At 52.7% G+C, this 22,211-nt stretch overlaps 1 protein-coding gene across 3 annotated transcripts in view; it reads left to right on the forward strand.

Moving 5' to 3' along the window:
• LOC137519526 (protachykinin-1-like) overlaps positions 1–22,211 on the forward strand; it is a 217,632-nt gene that overhangs the window by 129,437 nt on the left and 65,984 nt on the right. For 2 of the 3 annotated variants that reach the window (XM_068238496.1, XM_068238495.1), the window contains exon 1: positions 8,640–8,778. The exons of the other annotated variant lie outside the window; for it this stretch is intronic. The gene's annotated coding sequence lies outside the window, so the exon portion shown is untranslated. Of the gene's footprint in view, positions 1–8,639; positions 8,779–22,211 lie in introns of those variants that run through there. 3 annotated transcript variants of the gene reach the window in all.

Genomic DNA, 22,211 nt, shown 5'->3' on the forward strand with positions numbered 1-22,211 from the left:
TCTCAGCTCTAAAAGATAAGGAACAGCATAGTCATGTTTAAAGAAAATCATTTCTTTATTACTGCTGATACAAATCCTGCAATAAATCTGCAGTTTGTCTACTTCCTGCTTTCAGGGAAGCAGACATAGGGTTAACATGCTGTGTTTACAAATTAGCTGCTCTGGCATGGCAGCCAGCTGACACAGCTGATGGTATCAAGTTACAACTTATGCTTAGTCAAAGATGAGGGGGGATTGGACAGGCTAAACTCACTAAGTACACACAGGGTGCATTTCTCTATGATTTCCTACTGTCCTGTGCAAGAGTTCAGGAACTCGAGACAAAGGATGTAAAAGAATTGATACTTACCTGGGGTTTCCTCCAGCTCTATGACCATCGTTGCCCCCCTCAACGTCCTCCCGCGTAGCTCCCTTCGTCTGCTTTAGTAATCCTCATTAAAGCGGTCTAACACCCAGCATTTCAACTTTGCTTTAAAAGATTGCTTACAGCTTAGAAACTATTATGCCAGATATTTTTTAAGCAGAAATTCACTGAATGGGTTAAACATGACATTTTAGTGTTGGATTTAGCTAGAAATCCGCATCCGTGCTGAGGTTTAGATACAAATGTATCATGTTTGGAATGCAAATAAACCTCTGAAAAGCCTGTCTGGGAAACCCTCTGTGCTCTCTCAGAGAGGTGTTTGTTTATTTACATTCCAAACATGATACATTTGTATCTAAACCTCAGCACAGACAGATTTCTAGCTAAATGCAACACTAAAATGTCATGTTTAACCCATTCAGTAAATCTCTGCTTAAAAAAAAAAAATCTGGCATTATAGTTTCTAAGCTGTAAGCAATCTTTTAAAGCAAAGTTGAAATGATGGGTGTTAGAACACTTTAAGTTGCATCTTTCAGACTGCTCTGCGCATGTGGGGCCCAGCCGGGCACGCGCGCCTGTCCCATTCACGTCACCAGGAGTGTTCTGTGTCTGCACAGTACTACCTGCGCAGGTGCAGAACAATCCGGGCACATGCGGCCAGATCCCACACCTGCAGAAGATCCTAACTGACGCGACTGAACGAGGATTACCGGGGCCCATAGCAAGTGAACGGAGCTACCCTGGGAGGCAATGGAGGTCACAGGGCTGGAGGAAGCCCCAAGTCAGTATCAATTATTTTACCTCCTTTGTCTCAGGTTCTCTTTAAAGCATACCCGTGAGTTTTTTTTAGGAAAAAATTTAGACAATTAGCTCAGTGAAGGGATCCTCTAAAGGCTTCCCCCGTCTCCGTCCACCTCGCCATTTCAGTTCCTGGCTGTGCTCACATAAGAGAACAAGTGCAGTTCAGGCAGAAAAAGCAGAGCCTGTTTGCCTCCAAGCTGGTGTGCAGGCATTAGTGGGCTTGGGAGGGTCTAAGTGCTGGAATGGCAAGGTGGAGGGTTCCCCCCAAGTTGGAAGCCTCTGCAGATCCCATTGTGCCGATGTGGTGGCCAATCAGGACACATGCACACACACACTTTATTTGTTTTTCTTTTTTTTCACAATATTTTTATATTTTTTTGTTCTCTAGAAACTTCTGCAGTTTTTGTGACTGTCGATCACACTTCTGCCTCCCAGTAAATGACAAAGACAACACAAACACAGAAGCCCGATAATAAGGAAGCAGATTTGCATAAGCTGCGATTCGGACTGCGGCTCCGAGGAAACAAGGTTTTTATTTTTCCAACTTAACACAAACAGAGATAAGATAAATTATATGGTGGGGGAGTCGGGCGGACTGTCGGGAAATCACAATATATTCTTCCCTCATTTTCATATGCCGAGACCGAGAATTGTTTTATTAAAGGCTGTCAGTGCGGCAGGGTTTAATTTTCAGCGCTTGCACGTTCACTGCTGCCGCCGCGCACCTGACAAGGACATTATAACTGGGGTCTCACCAGGGGCTGCCATGTAAGCAAAGCTGCGCAACACTAATTACGTGCTACAAGGTGTGTTCTGGATTCCATTACAGGGAGCGGTATATTGGCACTAATCAGGTGTAACAGCACAAGGCAGGATCAAAACAAACGCAATACAGTTATTTAAAATATGTACCTAGCAGCACATTGCATTTGTACATGAATAATTTCATATGGTTGTATTACAACAGTGAGCTGGATAAGAATATCAGAATAATCTGTATCTTTTGTGCCTTTTGGGACAGTGCCAGATAGAAATAAAATTATCAATTATTTTTACAAAGATGTTTTCATTAATTGTGAGGATCGATTTAATCGTAATGTGATTATTTAAAAAAAGCACATTGAAACGAATATAAAGTGCAACATTTTGACTGCTGCAAGCCAACATCATGGCTGATAAGGGGCTGGAAAGTGTACTGGTTAAGGGAACCACCTCTGACATGGGAGACCAGGGTTTGAATCCTGGCTAGGGTCAGTCAGTAACTATTCAGTAAGGAGTTCAAGGCAAGACTCCCTAATCCTGCAGGGTGGCCTCCTGAGCGCGTCCCAGTGGCTGCAGCTTTGAGTCTGGCAGGAGAAAAGCTCTATACAAATGTTTGGATTATTATTATTATTATTATAAGAGTAGTTGAGTGCATGTGCTCAGCGCCATATTCAGAGGTTGTCTTTTCCAGATAGACATATGAGTAGAGATGGCTCGAACTTCTCTGCAGCGAACAGTCCATGGGGAATGACCTCGGAATCACTTCCTTGTTTGCCTGATTCCGCTTTCCCACCAGCCACACATGTACAACCGTGCGCCAGCAGGTGGGAGTGTTCTTGCGCATGCGTGACGGCATACGCATGCGCAGAGCGCTGTGGGCCCGCGATCGAGGACCTCGTGGCCGCCGGGAAAGCGTCTGCACAGTAAAGCGGAAGCAAGCAAGCAAGGAAGTGACCCCGAGGTCATTCCCCATGGACTGTTCACTGTAGAAGAGTTGGGGCCATCTCTACATATGAGCACTGACAGCATTATTGCAGAGGTTGAAGCGGTGGGCAGGTCAGCCTGTCAGTGCTCAGACCATACGCCACACACTGCATCACATTGGTCCGCATGGCTGTCCTCCCAGAAGGAAGTCCCTGCTAAAGATGATGAAGAAAGCCTGCCGGCTGCAAAAGTCAGCGTTATCGCATGCAAATGACTTTGCACGTGAAAAAGTCTGTGTGCGGCACTCCGCTTGCTAACTGTTAACACGGGTTTGTGAATCAAGCCCAGTTTGCTGAAGACAGACTAAGGACAGGGATTACTGGAACCATCTCCTGTGGTCCGATGACACCAAGATACACTTATTAGGCTCAGATGGTGTCAGGGCGTGTGTAGCGGCAACCAGTTGAGGAGTACAGAGACAAGTGTGTCTTGCCGACAGTGAAGCATGGTGGTGGGAGTGTCATGGTTTGGAGCTGCATGCAGTGGTGTAGCTAAGGAGCTGTGGGCCCCGATGCAAGTTTTACAATGGGGCCCCCCAAGCACTCTATATATAACAATTGATACGGCGCACCAAAATCTGCCAATGGCAACTACAGTGTCAGAGGTGCAAGAAGGGGATGGGGAACAGTTTGTTAATGATTACCACTGTTCAAAGTATCTATAGAAGGGATTATTATGAGCACAGGACCAATAGAGAGCTAATACTGTACTTGAGGGAGGGCCCTTCGGGGCCCCTCTGGCCCAAGGGCCCCGATGCGGTCGCTACCTCTGCAACCCCTATTGCTACGCCTCTGGCTGCATGAATGCTGCCAGCACTGGGGAGCTGCAGTCTATTGAGGGAACCATCAATGCCAACATGCACTGTGACATAATGAAGCAGGGGATGATCCTCCTTCCAGAAACCTTTGCAACATGATAATGACTCCAAACACACCTCCAAGATGACCCCTGCCTTACTATAGAAACTGAGGGTGAAGGTGCTGGACTGGTCTAGTGTGTCTCCAGATCTAAACCCTATTGAGCATCTTTGGGGGGTCCTCATATGGAAGGTGGAGGAGCACAAGGTCTGTAACATCCAGCAGCTTCATCATGTAAGAGAGGAAGAGGATTCCAGTGGCCCCTGTGACGCTCTAGTGACCTCCATGCCCAGGAAAGATAAAGCATAAATCACACTTTGGACAGAACTGTAACATTCTTCACTTAGGGGGGTACTTACTTTTGTTGCCAGCTGTGTTGAGTTATTTTGTTGGGAATGCTGTTGCGGGGAAGGTCGAGGCCTAGCACCCGTTTTTTTATTTTTTTTATTTTTTTTTAATGGGCGGGCCTTTTACGCAATTTACAATAAATTCAATTTCACAGTGCAAACTCGGAATCTGTGAAATTCTGAATTTGGCCCATCCATCCCTAGTTGTGGAATAACGGTCCTGTAGCATGACAATGTAACGTGATTTGACTAGGTGGACGTTGTGCAGACAGAAGCCTCCTGTCCGTGTAGCTGGCCTCCTCCTCTGGGTGGATAGTGTGACAACTTGGCAGACGTTCCATGTGATAATCTCGCTTCTCTCCTTAACCTTGCGAGTTATGCGCTGGTGCTGCTGTGCGTAGCCAGATTGGTGCGCAATCCCGGGAGACGCGTCAGAGAGTCGCAGCTTGGCGCGGATGAGGTAAATCCACAAAGCATGAAGGAAGGAGTCAGTGAGGGTCCAGGAAGAGGCGTCATCGTGCAGGCGACAGGCCTGTCAATCCGCGCTCATCCTGTAACATGTCTGGTGATCGCTGTCGTTGGCGTCACACTTGTCAGGCTAGTCGTTGGGGTCACACTTGTCAGGCTTGTCGTTAGGGCGAGTGCGACGTCACACTCATCAGTGATCACAGTGCAGCAATCCGCGTAGGCTTCTTTCGGTACGTTTCAGGGATAAGCTTCTCGGATCACCTCATTGATAGGAAATCCTCTGGAATATGACGTTATTCACAAAATCTGAATTATAGCCAAAAAATGACAAAATGCTTTGTGAGTCTGTGATGTGGTTTATGAAAAAAGGAATCTAAAACATCTAAAGTACCTCAATTAGACTTTGTATTCCGTAACACAGGCAGGGGCACTTTCTGGTTGCCTACAAGTTCAAGCAGACAGGGCCTCAGCATAAGATGTTAACACCCCATAGAGCCCACTCACGCACCTCCCAACTTTTCGAGATCAGAAAGAGGGACACTTAAGCCGGTGTGGCTTAAGTGTCCCTCTTTCTGATCTCGAACCACTGATCTCTAACCACGCCCCTGACACACCCCTAATCATGCACACTATAAAGATTTCATAAGAAAATTATGATGTTTTATAATTCAAACCACAGTGGTCCTTTCTATCCTGGCTCATTTTCCTTCATATTAACATTTGATAGTAAGAAATATATCAATTTAAAGGATGGGAATAAAGTTTAGAGTCAAACACATTTTTCAGTAGATATCTTTACTAAATCTGTATATCAGTCCTGAAAGAGGGACAAATGAGGAAGAAAGAGGGACAGAGGGACAGGGCTCCCAAAGAGGGACAGTCCCTCCAAAAGAGGGACAGACAGTTGGGAGCTATGCCTCTCACCTATTAAAGTGGAATATAACCCTGCATTTCAACTTTGCTCTAAAATATTATTTACAGAATATTATATGCAAAAAGCATTTTTTTTTACTAGACCAGCATTGGAAGGGTTAAACACAGACGTTTCAAGTTCCGTGGAGAGATATGCAGAAGTTCAGATTGTTACATTCTATGTATCTATTGATAAACAGTTACACACGCTTTGGCAGTCCTCCAAGCTCCTTCTCAGTCAGAGAGATGAGTCACATTAAACACTTAGATACATTTCTGTAAACAAAATGTATCTCTTTTCAGCTTCGGATGCGTCTGCAGAAATCTAAAGGAACTTTAAAGCCCTGTGTAACCCTTCCAATGCTGGTCTAGTAAAAAAAAAAATGCTGGTTGCATATAATATACTGTAAATAATGTTTTAGAGCAAAGTTGAAATGCAGGGTTATATTCCGCTTTAAGGCAGAGCACTGCACAGCAGAAAACACCAGAGCTCTGGGGGCCGTCCTCTCAGGGCCAGCCCTACCATGAAGCAACCTGAATCACAATTCAGGGCAGCAGCATGTAGGGGACAGCACCAGAAGGAGAAAATGTCCTACTGCCTAGGAGAGTGAGGACGTCGGAGAAGCAAGGCAAGCCGTGAGGAGAAGGAGGAGAAGTCAAGACAGGGTTGGAGTATGGAGCAGCCTGGTGGAAGAAGAGAATGTGGCAAATGGATGAATTTGTTGCCCACTGGTAGGAAAAGGCACACAGACAGCAGCAGGACACATGGCAGAGGAGGAGTCACGAGGATGTGGCCGACGGATGAGGTATTCATCCACCGGTACTGACAGGAAGAGGCAAGGGTGCTTACAGCAGGAGGGTGAGTAGTTTGCTGCACATGTCCTTTGTAAATTACTGTCCCAGGCAGTGCTGCTCTCTGATGTCACATGTGTGCAAGACCTCTCTCTCTGCACATGCACAGTTTGGTCTATGCACACCACTGCGGCCTGGGGCATTGGAGGGTCATGGAGCAGGCAGCATAGCCACATAGTGAATTGACATAGACAGGCAGCCGGGGGAATAGAGAAAGAGTGGTGCTCAATCAGGAGGAGGCAGGCTGGTTGAGGCTGACTGTCGATGTCTTGTGAACCTTGTGGTACCGAAGCTGGTTGCCACATGGCATGACCTTACTGAGATCTGAATGAGTGACTGTCACCTCCCCACACCCTGAGATAAGCACTACCTTGGAACAGCGAAAGGGCTAGGAGCACTCTACATTCTGAAGCCCACCACTGAACACCAATGCTAGTCAGCCTGTGGGAGGACTGACTGCACTTTCAGGGAGTATGGGGTGTTAATTTTTTTTGGGTGGGGGGGAGTGATAATATGGGGGACAGGGTTGGGGGATTTCCTGCATTGTATATGTGGTTCATTAATTTCTGCTATGCATATGTGGGGTAACTGCTGTTTTTTATATGTGGGGTATGCGCTGCATGTCACATTCGGGGTAGTTGCTGCATTTCACATGTGGGGCAATCGCTGCACTTCATATGTGGGGTGATTGCTGCATTTCATATGTGGGGTGATTGACACATTTCATTTTTGCTTTGAGTACTGCATTTCATATGTGGGGTGACTGCCGTATTTCATACGTGGGGTAAATGCCGCACTTCATATGTTGGTTTGTTAGGGGGAGGTGTCTTTACAATGTTTGCTTCTGGCAGAACAATGTCTAGAACCTGCCCTGCATCCTCTTCACTTCTTACAGTTGAAGGCTGCAGAGGCGTATCTAGAGGGGTGCAGGCATGGCTCATGCCATGGGCGCCACAGCACCATGGGCGCCATGTCTGCCCCTGTGCTACGCTACGCCCCATGCCTCTCTGTCACTCAGAACTCATAGCAATTCTGTTATCAGGAGAACATGGCTACTTCATTTATGTATGTTTGGCTCACTTGGATTAGTGTAAAGAGGACAGAGAGGAAATAGGAAATATTTCCAAAAAATTAACTTCAGCAATATCCCAAGCCAAAAAACACAGGCAACCATAACACATGTACACGAGAGAGGATGCAGTTTAGAGGGAAAAGATACTCCGACCAGGGATGGAGGCGCAATTTCAGTGTTTGCCATAGGCTCTATATTACCTAGATACCCCCTGGAAGGCTGCTCTGCTGAATCCTCTGTACAGCTCCCGACGCTTCACATGATTTGATGCTCGTCAGGTGACACACTTTAGGAGCCTACGGAGGATGCAAGAAGGCAGCTGGAGGCTGTAAGAATGACGAGGATGTCACCCGGAGCTCTGGTATGTGTTTTCTGCAACTCATTAATGAGGTGCAGTTAGAGAGGCATGTTTACATGGACGCCCATTTACTGCCGATGACCCAAGAGTGGCAGTTAGTTGGGTTTCTGAATAATCGGAACTTTATTGTATATGCAACAACCATCAAAATGATAATCGACTTCAGAAAAAACCCTTCCGAACTCACCCAAACAGAGGTTTCTAGGGTACAATGCCTGCTGGGCGCCACCATCTCCAGAAACCTAAGGTGTGATGAGAACGCTGCCAAATCCAGAAAAAGACCCAACAAAGACTAAAAAAAAAATTCAGCATGTCGCAGGCCCTTCTGACCAGCTTCTTCTCCACTACCATCAAGTCAATGACAGGCTCCTCCATCATCAAATGCTTCCATGAGCGACAGGTACAAACTACAGAGGGTCATCAACGCTGCAGAGAGGATCATCTGGACCCCATCAATGGAAGCAGTTGAAATCAAGAAAACAAATCTGATTGGCCGTTGGCGACTCCACCCCCTCTTATGAGGGCGTGAGGCCCCCAGAACATATCTTTCCTGTTTCTGTGAAGCTAGAAAAAGAAATGATGTTATCTTCAAAAAGAAAACAAGCACAAATCTTAAAAACTACTTAAGTACCATCGGCCTCTGCGCCCTTAAGGATCAGAGACCGCTGGTACAATAACGACGGAATCCCGACAAATTGCCGCATATACCCGCCGCAACTGCTGTCACCTCCGGGATCCTCAGGACATCCACTCTGCTGTCTCTATGACGACAGAGTTCCTGTGAGCCGGTCAGGAGCCGCTTTCATTGGCCAATGGGAGCGGATTACATTGATAGACAGGGCCAGGAGTCAATGAAATTGGCTCCTGACCTGCTTACATGGCTCTGCCGTCATAGAGACAGGCAGAGCAAGTGAGCTGCGGCGAGAGACGTCGGGTTTCAGCAGCGAGATCGACAGATGCGCGCTGCGGGCGGTGATTGAAATCTACGTTCTGCCAGCCAGGTAACCACCAAAAACGGGGCGTAGATTTTTCAACAACCTTAGTCCTAAAGTAGTTAATTTTTGCAGCACAAATGGGCACACACATAAGCATGATGGAATTTTTATTTTTGCTATTGTAGGGGGGGCGGAGGGGAGGGGGGGCGCTTCCCGGAGCTTATCGGCCCAGGTAGTAAGGAATCTGTATACAAAGTTTCTTTAAAAATTGGTCAAGGCGTTTGAGTGATGACGGCACGATGACAATGCGAAACCATTTAATTATAAAATTTTGCATCCATGGAAGGAAAAAAATGGAAGGTAAGAGATATTTGATCACATCTGTGTAATATCTGAGCTGAGATCAGTAGCAGTGTAACACTCCCGCCCAGCTGGTCGGACACTCAGAGCGATGATATCAGTATTCAGCTCACGAGACGTCCTTGGCGAGTCCTCAGATCAGTGACGGGGATCGGAATTAAGCTTGCCGGCCCGGCTGTGATTGACTCGTCTGGCTTCTACTGCCATAACCGATGACAGTAATCAAGTCCCACGGCACGACTCATAGACTGTATTTATACCGCACGCAAGGCGCTTCCTCGCAGGGCTGCCGGGGACTGCTGCCTGGTGTCACTCCAGTCCTCAGTGTCACCTATTATGTATGGCGGAGCTAATGGTACCTCCGTCAGCTCTCTGCAGATTTATTGCTGCTTTTATAGTTCTCTGATTTGGCCACTCTCCATAATGGCATTAGCCAGGCTGTAAAACATTAAAGAGGAACTCCAGACTCCTAGGACAGCTTCCAAAAACATTCAAACGTTCATTTAGTCAATGTGGATCCCACCACAAAAAGAGGCACGACATCAGCAGCCCGTCTGCTGCAGTGTGACAGGATAAAGGATCAAGGCCCGCTTACACTTGTTCATGGTCTATGGCTAAAAGTGCTAAGGTGCGTACACACCTAACAACTGATGTGGCCCATCGGGACCCGATCCTCTTGGGCGACATCACTGGCTGGCCTGTACAGACGCGTGTCACATGTGTAGCTGACAACACGTTCCGTTGCTATGCGGGGGCGGAGGTATGACGGGGTGCCCTGTGCATGACGTCATGCGGCTGGCCGGGGAGCAGCGTCTTCAAAGAAGTTGGCCACCACTCAGCCAAGTTGATCCTCCAGGGGATTGGGGGCCTCTGTACACACACCAGACTAACGTCCGAGGCAGTCACAATCGGCCACCTCAGCTGACTTTAGTCAGGAGTGTGTACGAGGTTTTAGAGGCAAAGGATCAGCAGGCCAGCCAGGCCATGTGCATTGTATACAAGGAAAAAAATATGGCAGCCTCAGGTGTGCTTTAGGTGTGAACCAGACCATTGTTTAACATTGGATCTCAGTTTAAATGCATTTCCCTATGCAGAATTGGCACAAAAAACAGACAAGTGTGAACCCTGCCTCAGGGTATGCTTGAAAGCTGCACAGTTTGGAGAGTGATGGATGTTTTTTGGAAGGAGATTCCAGGGGAGAGGTGAGGTTCGTAAGAAATCTTGTATACGTGAATGCTAGCATAGGCAAACGCGGGTGGGGTCTGGGGGGGGTATCCAGCTGTCCAGAATCCCCACTCAGACCAGGGCCGGTGCTGTATCTGGGGACAGGCCCAAGCTGAGACACCAGAATGTCTGCAGGCATCCTGCTGCTCACAGCACCATGCTGCTGCCTGCACTATGTGCTGCCCCACCCCCTTTCTTTCCCTGCTACTGTTGACTTTGGATGGAGCAGCTTGTGTAGAGAGCATGGAGCAGCAGTGTATGTACAGAGCATGGAGCAGCAGTGTGTGTACAGAGCATAGAGCAGCAGTGTGTGTACAGAGCATGGAGCAGCAGTGTATGTACAGAGCATGGAGCAGCAGTGTGTGTACAGAGCATGGAGCAGCAGTGTATGTACAGAGCATGGAGCAGCAGTGTGTGTACAGAGCATGGAGCAGCAGTGTATGTACAGAGCATGGAGCAGCAGTGTGTGTACAGAGCATAGAGCAGCAGTGTGTGTACAGAGCATGGAGCAGCAGTGTATGTACAGAGCATGGAGCAGCAGTGTGTGTACAGAGCATGGAGCAGCAGTGTATGTACAGAGCATGGAGCAGCAGTGTGTGTACAGAGCATAGAGCAGCAGTGTGTGTACAGAGCATGGAGCAGCAGTGTATGTACAGAGCATGGAGCAGCAGTGTGTGTACAGAGCATGGAGCAGCAGTGTGTGTACAGAGCATGGAGCAGCAGTGTGTGTACAGAGCATGGAGCAACAGTGTGTGTACAGAGCGTGGAGCAGCTGTGTGTGTACAGAGCATGGAGCAGCTGTGTGTGTACAGAGCATGGAGCAGCTGTGTGTGTACAGAGAATGGAGCAGCAGCGTGTCTACAGAGCATGGAGCAGCAGCGTGTGTACAGAGCATGGAGCAGCAGCGTGTGTACAGAGCATGGAGCAGCTGTGTGTGTACAGAGCATGGAGCAGCTGTGTGTGTACAGAGCATGGAGCAGCAGCGTGTGTACAGTGCATGGGCCAGCGGAGGTGCCCGCCCAGTATAGGTAGCAGGTGATTCTAGAGGAGGACAATAGAAGGTCATGTGCAGATCTAAGATTGTGGTTGGGGTGGTATCTGGAAACCAGTGAGGAGGAGTATGGTGGAGAGAGATTGTGGAGAGCTTTGTAGGCTAGAGTTATTTTTATTTATTGTATTTAGAGCACCAACATATTACGCGGCGCTGCACAATAGATAAATAAGAGTGACTGACAAGCTAGGACATACAAGATATGAGATCATAGATGGAGTGAAGGTCTTAGAGACCAAATAATTTAAGTACAAGTCAGTCCATGGGAAGGTTACCCAATGAAGGGGTGCATGATCAAGTTGGATACACAGGGGGGGAGAACCCTGCCATAGACTTACAATCTAAAAGCAGGGGGTAGAAACACACTCGGTGGGGGCTGTAGACTAAGCCTCTAGCAGGGCATTCATGCCAAAAGGATGGGGGGGGGGGAGGGAAGTGTAGGTGATCTTGAAGAGGTGCAGTTTAAGGACTTGTCTGAAGGTGCTGAAGAATGGGGTGAGCCTAATGGGTGGTGGAAAGGAGTTCCAGAGAGTGGGGGACAGCTCTAGAGAAGTCCTGCAGCCATGGGATCATAACAGTTTTATCACCTTAAACAAAATGGCGCAGCTGATCAGCAGACAGATGGCATTGTTGCCACAGTAATAAGTATCAGCTGATCTGTGAGGATCACCTGACCGGCACATTTAGAAATAGGCCCCTTAAAACGTATTATTATTACACTTCCCATTCTATAGAAAAGGACTGAAAGAGAACTGATGAGACCCAATTCTTGAATCTGGGAAGCTTTAGCAGCCAGCCGCGCTCTGTGCGTTCCCTGTAATTATGAGATTAGCCATAATTTGTGGTTTCAGTTGTATCGCAGCTCCACTTTCACTGGCTGCACAGAAGTATCGCAGGCGCTTGCCGCCTGTTTCTTGTTTTTTTAATATTGTCGCCCAGTCTTGTGTAATTTACCACGGCAATATTACTTCTAGCGCTGTTTGGCTCCTGCTTCTCTCTACTTTATATTGTTCTTCCAAATCAGAAAATGTTTTTATATCGGCACAAGGTCAGGTAGCACCAGGCATGACATCTGAAGGAAAACAAAACAACAGTATTCCCAGATGACCTCCGGTTTCTTATTCTTACATCAAGCTTTGTCGCTTATGATTGACCTGTAGTCCTACGTATAGATTTGGAGGCCGGGGTCTCGTCTAATTATAATGCTGACCCCGCACGCGTCCTGTTAGTATATTTAGGTTCATTTATCACGGTCGCGTTCTGTTTAACCCAAGCCAACAACGTCAGAAGCCAGGACTCTCGGGGGGGTTGATGTTCGATGCAGACCGGACTAATCCGGAGATCACAAGCACAAAATCGAGATCCTCTTCCTCGCTAATGACAAAACGTTCGCTATAGTGGCATAAGTGACATGAAAGCGCAGACTAATCACGCCTGGCTGGCGGTAATGTGTACATCGAGGAAGATCTCAGAGCAGAAAGGAGTAGAAGTAATATGTGGGATAATGTGGTGATTACGCGCATTACATTGTATTCAGTTTACTTTAGCATGACATTTAAAGGGGAATGGATATTTTTATATTAGGGTGGAGCTCACTGTCGCCTTGCTGATCAGATCCCAGCAGGGGCGGGATAAGGTTTTCTAGCATTATAGCATTAAAGGCGGAAATTCCCAACATGCCCCCCCCCCCCCCCGGATTAGTGCCCGCCCAGTATAGGTAGCAGATGTTACCCGAGTTTTCAGTAGGTCCCCCCTCCCCAGTATAGATAGCCAGATAAGCCACCAGGATTAGGCAGCCCCTTCCCCAGTATAGATAGCCAGATGTGCCCCCCCATATAGATAGCCAGACGTGCCCTCAGTATTAGGTTGCCCCCTCCCCAGTATAAATAGCCAGGTGTTCTACCAGTATTAGGCAGCCCCCTCCCCAGCATAGACAGCCAGATGTGCCCCCAGTATTGGACCCTTCCCCCCCATATAGATAGCCAGCTCTGCCCCCCATATAGATAGCCAGATGTGTCCCCAGTATTAGGCAGCCCCCTCCCCAGCATAGACAGCCAGATGTGCCCCCAGTATTGGACCCTTCCCCCCATATAGATAGCCAGCTCTGCCCCTCATATAGATAGCCAGATGTGTCCCCAGTATTAGGCAGCCCCCCTCCCCAGCATATAGACAGCCAGGTGTTCCACCAGTATTAGGTATCCCACTGCTCAGTAAAAAAAAGCCAGATGTGCCCCCAGTATTGCCCCCCCCCCCCCCCCCCATATGCATGGTTTGCAAACAGAGCGTACTGGAGAAATGACGGGATCTTTCTTTAGTCGTGTCACAGTGTCCCCTCTTATCACGTATTGAGAGATGTGGCTAGAGGAGTCAAAGGGAGGGGGCAGTGTGACACCGCTGTAGATAGATCCTTGCTATGAGGGTTGAGAGATTTCTTTAGCATGCTCCGCTCATGACTACTCTGCCATGGCCATGGGAGGGGCACTCATAGGGGCACAGCACTGCCCTCACAGTTCTGCTTCAGCATCCAGGGGCATAACTAGAAATCACTGGGCCCCCCTGTGAAACTTTGGATGGGGCCCCTCCCACCAAACTTCAAACCTGCAGAGAATAGAAAGCTTTGTCTCTCCATTTCCTGACTTCTCAAGCATCACTACAGGACGCAGGGGCGGGGTAAAAGGCTGGGGGTAGAAAAGAGCTGTACCCTGCTGAACACTGAATAGGGAGTGTCTACAAATCATTGTCTGCAAAACTTTGTATGATTCCTTATCAGTGGCTGAGCAAATGCAGTCATTAGAACAATTGTGCAGAGAGCAGAAAGCTTTTTCTCTCCTTGCCATTAGTTATCAGTCTCTCAGGACGGGCCCCCCTTCGGCTTCTGGACCTCCCTGCCACTGTATCCTTTGCAGGGTTTATTGTTACGCCCCTGTCAGCATCGTATATCAGTAAGCGATATACAAGGATATTAGACCTTCAGGCATAGGCAGCACTACCTGACGGGCGTACGCTAATGTGCAGCGTAGCTAAAGCGGCCAGACATCCTCCAAAAAGTGCTGTGCATTGCAGGCACTGGCACTACGCTTACCTCCCTCTGCTTCCTCTAAGACTGTATCTCCTCCCTGCTGGCCCGCAGTATCTGATCCCCAGGATGTCGGGTATGTGCTGCACCTCCTCCCATAGCATCTCCTCCCTGCTGGCCTGAAGCATCTGATCCCCAGGGTGCCGGGTATGTGCTGCACCTCCTCCCATAGCATCTCCTCCCTGCTGGCCTGCAGCATCTGATCCCCAGGATGCCGGGTATGTGCTGCACCTCTTCCCATAGCATCTCCTCCCTGCCAGCCCACAGCATCTGATCCCCAGGATGCCGGGTATGTGCTGCACCTCCTCCCATAGCATCTCCTCCCTGCTGGCCCGCAGCATCTGATCCCCAGGATGCCGGGTATGTGCTGCACCTCCTCCCATAGCATCTCCTCCCTGCCAGCCCACAGCATCTGATCCCCAGGATGCCGGGTATGTGCTGCACCTCCTCCCATAGCATCTCCTCCCTGCTGGCCTGCAGCATCTGATCCCCAGGGTGCCGGGTATGTACTGCACATCCTCCCATAGCACCTCCTCCCTGCTGGCCCGCAGCATCTGATCCCCAGGATGCCGGGTATGTGCTGCACCTCCTCCCATAGCATCTCCTCCCTGCTGGCCCTCTGATCCCCAGGATACCGGGTATGTGCTGCACCTCTTCCCATAGCATCTCCTCCCTGCTGGCCCGCAGCATCTGATCCCCAGGATGCCGGGTATGTGCTGCACCTCCTCCCATAGCATCTCCTCCCTGCTGACCCGCAGCATCTGATCCCCAGGATGCCGGTTATGTGCTGCACCTCCTCCCATAGCATCTCCTCCCTGCTGATCCGCAGCATCTGATCCCCAGGGTGCCGGTTATGTGCTGCACCTCCTCCCATAGCATCTCCTCCCTGCTGGCCCCGCAGCATCTGATCCCCAGGATGCCGGGTATGTGCTGCACCTCCTCCCATAGCATCTCCTCCCTGCTGGCCCGCAGCATCTGATCCCCAGGATGCCGGGTATGTGCTGCACCTCTTCCCATAGCATCTCCCTCCTGCTGATCCGCAGCATCTGATCCCCAGGATGCCGGGTATGTGCTGCACCTCTTCCCATAGTATCTCCTCCCTGCTGGCCCACGGCATCTGATCCCCAGGATGCCGGATATGTGCTGCACCTCCTCCAATAGCATCTCCTCCCTGCTGGCCCGCAGCATCTGATCCCCAGGATGCCGGGTATGTGCTGCACCTCCTCCCATAGCATCTCCTCCCTGCTGGCCCGCAGCATCTGATCCCCAGGATGCCGGGTATGTGCTGCACCTCCTCCCATAGCATCTCCTCCCTGCCAGCCCACAGCATCTGATCCCCAGGATGCCGGGTATGTGCTGCACCTCCTCCCATAGCATCTCCTCCCTGCTGGCCTGCAGCATCTGATCCCCAGGATGCCGGGTATGTGCTGCACCTCCTCCCATAGCATCTCCTCCCTGCTGGCCCGCAGCATCTGATCCCCAGGATGCCGGGTATGTGCTGCACCTCCTCCCATAGCATCTCCTCCCTGCTGGCCCGCAGCATCTGATCCCCAGGATGCCGGGTATGTGCTGCACCTCCTCCCATAGCATCTCCTCCCTGCTGGCCCGCAGCATCTGATCCCCAGGATGCCGGGTATGTGCTGCACCTCCTCCCATAGCATCTCCTCCCTGCCAGCCCACAGCATCTGATCCCCAGGATGCCGGGTATGTGCTGCACCTCCTCCCATAGCATCTCCTCCCTGCTGGCCCTCAGCATCTGATCCCCAGGATGCAGAGTATGTGCTGCACCTCCTCCCATAGCATCTCCTCCCTGCTGGCCCACAGCATCTGACCCCCAGGATACCGGGTATGTGCTGCACCTCCTCCCATAGCATCTCCTCCCTGCTGGCTCGCAGCATCTGATCCCCAGGATGCCGGGTATGTGCTGCACCTCCTCCCATAGCATCTCCTCCCTGCTGGCCCGCAGCATCTGATCCCCAGGATGCCGGTTATGTGCTGCACCTCCTCCCATAGCATCTCCTCCCTGCTGGCCCGCAGCATCTGATCCCCAGGAAGGCGGGTATGGGCTGCACCTCCTCCCATAGCATCTCCTCCCTGCTGGCCCCACAGCATCTGATCCCCAGGGTGCCGGGAATGTGCTGCACCTCCTCCCATAGCATCTCCTCCCTGCTGGCCTGCAGCATCTGATCCCCAGGGTGCCGGGTATGTGCTGCACCTCCTCCCATAGCATATCCTCCCTGCTGGCCCGCAGCATCTGATCCTCAGGATGTTGGGTATGTGCTGCACCTCCTCCCATAGCATCTCCTCCCTGCTGGCCCTCTGATCCCCAGGATGCCAGGTATGTGCTGCACCTCCTCCCATAGCCTCTCCTCTCTTCTGGCCCGCAGAATCTGATCCCCAGGATGCCGGGTATGTGCTGCACCTCCTCCCATAGCATCTCCTCCCTGCTGGCCCGCAGCATCTGATCCTCAGGATGCTGGGTATGTGCTGCACCTCCTCCCATAGCATCTCCTCCCTGCTGGCCTGCAGCATCTGATCCCCAGGATGCCGGGTATGTGATGCACCTCCTCCCATAGCATCTCCTCCCTGCTGGCCTGCAGCATCTGATCCCCAGGATGCCGGGTATGTGCTGCACCTCCTCCCATAGCATCTCCTCCCTGCTGGCCCCACAGCATCTGATCCCCAGGGTGCCGGGTATGTGCTGCACCTCCTCCCATAGCATCTCCTCCCTGCTGGCTCGCAGCATCTGATCCCCAGGATGCCGGGTATGTGCTGCACCTCCTCCCATAGCATCTCCTCCCTGCTGACCCTCAGCATCTGATCCCCAGGATGGCGGGTATGTGCTGCACCTCCTCCCATAGCATCTCCTCCCTGCTGGCCTGCAGCATCTGATCCCCAGGATGCCGGGTATGTGCTGCACCTCCTCCCATAGCATCTCCTCCCTGCTGGCCTGCAGCATCTGATCCCCAGGATGCCGGGTATGTGCTGCACCTACTCCCATAGTATCTCCTCCCTGCTGGCCCTCAGCATCTGATCCCCAGGATGCTGGGTATGTGCTGCACCTCCTCCCATAGCATCTCCTCCCTGCCAGCCCACAGCATCTGATCCCCAGGATGCCGGGTATGTGCTGCACCTCCTCCCATAGCATCTCCTCCCTGCCGGCCCACAGCATCTGATCCCCAGGATGACGGGTATGTGCTGCACCTCCTCCCATAGCATCTCCTCCCTGCTGGCCTGCAGCATCTGATCCCCAGGATGCCGGGTATGTGCTGCACCTCCTCCCATAGCATCTCCTCCCTGCTGGCCCACAGCATCTGATCCCCAGGATGCCGGGTATGTGCTGCACCTCCTCCCATAGCATCTCCTCCCTGCTGGCCCTCAGCATCTGATCCCCAGGATGCCGGGTATGTGCTGCACCTCCTCCCATAGCATCTCCTCCCTGCTGGCCCGCAGCATCTGATCCCCAGGATGCTGGGTATGTGCTGCACCTCCTCCCATAGCATCTCCTCCCTGCTGGCCCTCAGCATCTGATCCCCAGGATGCCGGGTATGTGCTGCACCTCCTCCCATAGCATCTCCTCCCTGCTGGCCCGCAGCATCTGATCCCTAGGATGCCGGGTATGTGCTGCACCTCCTCCCATAGCATCTCCTCCCTGCTGGCCTGCAGCATCTGATCCCCAGGATGACGGGTATGTGCTGCACCTCCTCCCATAGCATCTCCTCCCTGCTGGCCTGCAGCATCTGATCCCCAGGATGCCGGGTATGTGCTGCACCTCCTCCCATAGCATCTCCTCCCTGCTGGCCCGCAGCATCTGATCCCCAGGATGCCGGGTATGTGCTGCACCTCCTCCAATAGCATCTCCTCCCTACCAGCCCACAGCATCTGATCCCCAGGATGCTGGGTATGTGCTGCACCTCCTCCCATAGCATCTCCTCCCTGCTGGCTCGCAGCATGGGATCCCCAGGATGCCGGGTATGTGCTGCACCTCCTCCCATAGCATCTCCTCCCTGCTGGCTCGCAGCATCTGATCCCCAGGATGCCGGGTATGTGCTGCACCTCCTCCCATAGCATCTCCTCCCTGCTGGCCCGCAGCATCTGATCCCCAGGATGCCGGGTATGTGCTGCACCTCCTCCCATAGCATCTCCTCCCTACCAGCCCACAGCATCTGATCCCCAGGATGCTGGGTATGTGCTGCACCTCCTCCCATAGCATCTCCTCCCTGCTGGCTCGCAGCATGGGATCCCCAGGATGCCGGGTATGTGCTGCACCTCCTCCCATAGCATCTCCTCCCTGCTGGCTCGCAGCATCTGATCCCCAGGATGCCGGGTATGTGCTGCACCTCCTCCCATAGCATCTCCTCCCTGCTGGCCCGCAGCATCTGATCCCCAGGATGCCGGGTATGTGCTGCACCTCCTCCCATAGCATCTCCTCCCTACCAGCCCACAGCATCTGATCCCCAGGATGCTGGGTATGTGCTGCACCTCCTCCCATAGCATCTCCTCCCTGCTGGCTCGCAGCATGGGATCCCCAGGATGCCGGGTATGTGCTGCACCTCCTCCCATAGCATCTCCTCCCTGCTGGCTCGCAGCATCTGATCCCCAGGATGCCGGGTATGTGCTGCACCTCCTCCCATAGCATCTCCTCCCTGCTGGCCCGCAGCATCTGATCTTAGGATGCCAGTTATGTGCTGCACCTCCTCCCATAGCATATCCTCCCTGCTAGCCCGCAGCATCTGATCCCCAGGATGGCGAGTATGGGCTGCACCTCCTCCCATAGCATCTCCTCCCTGCTGGCCCCAGAGCATCTGATCCCCAGGATGCCGGGTATGTGCTGCACCTCCTCCCATAGCACCTCCTCCCTGCTGGCCTGCAGCATCTGATCCCCAGGATGACGGGTATGTGCTGCACCTCCTCCCATAGCATCTCCTCCCTGCTGGCCCGCAGCATCTGATCCTCAGGATGCTGGGTATGTGCTGCACCTCCTCCCATAGCATCTCCTCCCTGCTGGCCCTCTGATCCCCAGGATGCCGGTTATGTACTGCACCTCCTCCCATAGCATCTCCTCTCTGCTGGCCCGCAGCATCTGATCCCCAGGATGCCGGGTATGTGCTGCACCTCCTCCCATAGCATCTCCTCCCTGCTGGCCCGCAGCATCTGATCCTCAGGATGCTGGGTATGTGCTGCACCTCCTCCCATAGCATCTCCTCCCTGCTGGCCCGCAGCATCTGATCCCCAGGATGCCGGGTATGTGCTGCACCTCCTCCCATAGCACCTCCTCCCTGCTGGCCTGCAGCATCTGATCCCCAGGATGACGGTTATGTGCTGCACCTCCTCCCATAGCATCTCCTCCCTGCTGGCCTGCAGCATCCGATCCCCAGGATGTCGGGTATGTGCTGCACCTCCTCCCATAGCATCTCCTCCCTGCCAGCCCACAGCATCTGATCCCCAGGATGACGGGTATGTGCTGCACCTCCTCCCATAGCATCTCCTCCCTGCTGGCCCTCAACATCTGATCCCCAGGATGCCGGGTATGTGATGCACCTCCTCCCATAGCATCTCCTCCCTGCTGGCCTGCAGCATCTGATCCCCAGGATGCCGGGTATGTGCTGCACCTCCTCCCATAGCATCTCCTCCCTGCTGACCCGCAGCATCTGATCCCCAGGATGCCGGTTATGTGCTGCACCTTCTCCCATAGCATCTCCTCCCTGCTGATCCGCAGCATCTGATCCCCAGGATGCCGGGTATGTGCTGCACCTCCTCCCATAGCATCTCCTCCCTGCTGGCCCGCAGCATCTGATCCCCAGGATGCCGGGTATGTGCTGCACCTCCTCCCATAGCATCTCCTCCTTGCTGGCCCTCTGATCCCCAGGATACCGGGTATGTGCTGCACCTCTTCCCATAGCATCTCCTCCCTGCTGGCCCGCAGCATCTGATCCCCAGGATGCCGGGTATGTGCTGCACCTCCTCCCATAGCATCTCCTCCCTGCTGGCCCTCAACATCTGATCCCCAGGATGCCGGGTATGTGCTGCACCTCCTCCCATAGTATCTCCTCCCTGCTGGCCCACAGCATCTGATCCCCAGGATGCCGGATATGTGCTGCACCTCCTCCAATAGCATCTCCTCCCTGCTGGCCCACAGCATCTGATCCCCAGGATGCTGGGTATGTGCTGCACCTCCTCCCATAGCATCTCCTCCCTGCTGGCCCTCAACATCTGATCCCCAGGATGCCGGGTATGTGCTGCACCTCCTCCCATAGTATCTCCTCCCTGCTGGCCCACAGCATCTGATCCCCAGGATGCCGGATATGTGCTGCACCTCCTCCCATAGCATCTCCTCCCTGCTGGCCCGCAGCATCTGATCCCCAGGATGCCGGGTATGTGCTGCACCTCCTCCCATAGCATCTCCTCCCTGCCAGCCCACAGCATCTGATCCCCAGGATGCCGGGTATGTACTGCACCTCCTCCCATAGCATCTCCTCCCTGCTGGCCCGCAGCATCTGATCCCCAGGATGCCGGGTATGTGCTGCACCTCCTCCCATAGCATCTCCTCCCTGCTGGCCCTCAGCATCTGATCCCCAGGATGCAGAGTATGTGCTGCACCTCCTCCCATAGCATCTCCTCCCTGCTGGCCCACAGCATCTGACCCCCAGGATACCGGGTATGTGCTGCACCTCCTCCCATAGCATCTCCTCCCTGCTGGCTCGCAGCATCTGATCCCCAGGATGCCGGGTATGTGCTGCACCTCCTCCCATAGCATCTCCTCCCTGCTGGCCCGCAGCATCTGATCCCCAGGATGCCGGTTATGTGCTGCACCTCCTCCCATAGCATCTCTTCCCTGCTGGCCCGCAGCATCTGATCCCCAGGAAGGCGGGTATGGGCTGCACCTCCTCCCATAGCATCTCCTCCCTGCTGGCCCCACAGCATCTGATCCCCAGGGTGCCGGGAATGTGCTGCACCTCCTCCCATAGCATCTCCTCCCTGCTGGCCTGCAGCATCTGATCCCCAGGGTGCCGGGTATGTGCTGCACCTCCTCCCATAGCATCTCCTCCCTGCTGGCCCGCAGCATCTGATCCTCAGGATGCTGGGTATGTGCTGCACCTCCTCCCATAGCATCTCCTCCCTGCTGGCCTGCAGCATCTGATCCCCAGGATGTCGGGTATGTGCTGCACCTCCTCCCATAGCATCTCCTCCCTGCCAGCCCACAGCATCTGATCCCCAGGATGACGGGTATGTGCTGCACCTCCTCCCATAGCATCTCCTCCCTGCTGGCCCCACAGCATCTGATCCCCAGGGTGCCGGGTATGTGCTGAACCTCCTCCCATAGCATCTCCTCCCTGCTGGCTCGCAGCATCTGATCCCCAGGATGCCGGGTATGTGCTGCACCTCCTCCCATAGCATCTCCTCCCTGCTGACCCTCAGCATCTGATCCCCAGGATGCCGGGTATGTGCTGCACCTCCTCCCATAGCATCTCCTCCCTGCTGGCCTGCAGCATCTGATCCCCAGGATGCCGGGTATGTGCTGCACCTCCTCCCATAGCATCTCCTCCCTGCTGGCCCGCAGCATCTGATCCCCAGGATGCCGGGTATGTGCTTCACCTCCTCCCATAGCATCTCCTCCCTGCTGACCCGCAGCATCTGATCCCCAGGATGCCGGTTATGTGCTGCACCTCCTCCCATAGCATCTCCTCCCTGCTGATCCGCAGCATCTGATCCCCAGGATGCCGGGTATGTGCTGCACCTCCTCCCATAGCATCTCCTCCATGCCAGCCCACAGCATCTGATCCCCAG

Source organism: Hyperolius riggenbachi, chromosome 5 (genome assembly GCF_040937935.1).
Source record: "Hyperolius riggenbachi isolate aHypRig1 chromosome 5, aHypRig1.pri, whole genome shotgun sequence".
NCBI classification, from domain to species: domain Eukaryota; kingdom Metazoa; phylum Chordata; class Amphibia; order Anura; family Hyperoliidae; genus Hyperolius; species Hyperolius riggenbachi.